At 45.8% G+C, this 2,146-nt stretch overlaps 1 pseudogene; it reads right to left on the bottom strand.

Moving 5' to 3' along the window:
* Positions 1–291: 291 nt before the first annotated feature.
* On the bottom strand, positions 292–1,205 carry LOC147705770 (zinc finger and BTB domain-containing protein 37 pseudogene; annotated as a pseudogene).
* Positions 1,206–2,146: the final 941 nt, after the last annotated feature.

The following is a 2,146-nucleotide window of genomic DNA, read 5'->3' as shown; positions in this document are numbered from 1 at the left end:
ACCCCCGCCGGATTTCAGGTCCTCTCTCACTCACACGTAGTCCTATTGAGGACTGGGTCCCATTCTACACTTGTCCAATTAATAAAAGTCTAATCGCGTCATGATTTTTTCCAATCAAAATACTACATTACTAGGTTATCGAGCTACATGAAACTCGATCGTACAACCAGCGGTGGACTGCTTTTAGTAAGTTGTATAAGGAACGCAGATGTATAGTTCCTCTATCAAAATTAAACAACACAGTTGCAAAAGGAAGTCAATATTGTGTGTGAATAAAAAAATAATGCACACTCACCTGTCCATTTCACTGCTAGTTGGCCGGGCTACCTTGATTCCAGATGACCCCAGTCCATAGCTCTCCTGACTCCCAGATCCATAGCCCGTGGTATCAATCACCATAGCCGTCACCTCCTCAGCACTGCTCCCATCCTCTCCAGATGGCTGGTTTTCCACTCCAAGCCACTCCTCCATGTTCTCACTCTTGATTCTCATCCCATCAACTACTTGCACATCATCCTCACTCCGCCCACTGCGATCCGCCGCCCCTGTCTCAACATACCACTGTCCTACCCGGTTAATGCGCAATATTGGCTCACAACTTTCTGCGTCCGAACTCTGTTCAATTATTTGAGGGCTGGTGGACTCCTCGGGGGGCTCAGCTCCCGGAGGTCCAGCACTGTGCTGACCTGACCATGCCGGCTGCCACGTGGGGTGCTGTGACGTGGGCTCAAGCTCTGGCTCACTCGGTGAGAATCAGGCAGTCGCTCTGCAGGTTTTGGGTGACTAAGTTCTTGCTCTGTGTCCTCAGTGCTAATTTTGAAGTGGATGCCCTCCAGAATCTGCGTACATTTGTCAATGACATGCTGCATCTGCAGGAAACTGGCAGCAGTCAGATAACTGATGATGTCCGCCAGCTGCAGGCAGATACGGCCCGTGTAACAAAAGGATAGGAGACGTTCAAACACGGTGGGGTTCTTGATGACAGAGAGGGAGACAGCACTCATCTCGTTTAATGACATGTGGTCACGGAAGTAGGGCGAGCTGGCCGCTAACACCACCTTGTGTGCACGGAACGATTGCCCCTGCACATTCACCACAATGTCACACAGACGTCCCTGCATGCGCAGTTGATTTAAGTGGCTCAGAACCGAATTGCTCTATTCGGGAATCTCCAGCTGAATGTTCCCACTCTTCTCCATGGCGACGCCAGACCCACATGCAGCAGCAAAGTTAATATCTTGCATCAAGCAACAGGGTACATAATTCCAGTATTAGCTTTCAAGAATTTATTTTAGATATTTGAAGAGCACATGGTTACCCACTAGCGTGTTCTAGCACTGTATGCAGTAACTTAGGTTTCATTCAATTTTTAAGCAGAAAGTGGGATAACATGTGTAGGGCCCATGATATTTATAGCCAATGACATACACAAAGACTTAGACAGTGATAGCTTAATTGTTGGTTAATTGTTGAGGAAGGTTCAAGAGTAGGTGGACAGAAATCGCACCTGGTAAATTAAAAACTTTACTTTTAATTTCACTTCACAGACCCGTACAACAAATGCACATAGCACGAACCACATATTTGGCCATGTGGGAAACTAGTAGAAAGGCCGGGCTTTTGCAAATGCCCCATATCAACAACCAGCAGATAATGTTTTACTGCCCATGACAATGGAGAAAGCTGCCAAATAAATACTGATGGCCAAAACCCTAAGGTGCGTGGATGACTGTTTTAAGGAAGGTCAATACATTACTAATAAATAATTTATTGACAGAGTCTGATTTACTATATCACACTTTCCTATACTACCGACTATATGCATCAGCCAAGTCTGCATTCTCATCCTTCATCTGTTAGCAACTCACCTTTGTCCCGTTGCAAAGCAAGATTACATCAAACAACTAGAAACACTCAGTGCCCAGGCTATAGTTAATGTTTACTGAGAACTGTGTTGGTGATATGTCCAGTTGCAGAGCAGTTGCACCAAGACTTTACCTCCCCAACTGATTATTACACATTGCTCTACTGCTGCAGATTTCCTTCTGTCCCGTCCCTATTTCATTATTAGTGCATTGCGTGTGATAGAGTTGGTTCTTTTCCATTCTGTTGTGGTGTTTTCCCTGGCCCACAGTTGATGCATGTC

Source organism: Lissotriton vulgaris, chromosome 7 (genome assembly GCF_964263255.1).
Source record: "Lissotriton vulgaris chromosome 7, aLisVul1.2, whole genome shotgun sequence".
NCBI lineage: Eukaryota > Metazoa > Chordata > Amphibia > Caudata > Salamandridae > Lissotriton > Lissotriton vulgaris.
This window is presented reverse-complemented; position numbering and strand designations above follow the sequence as displayed.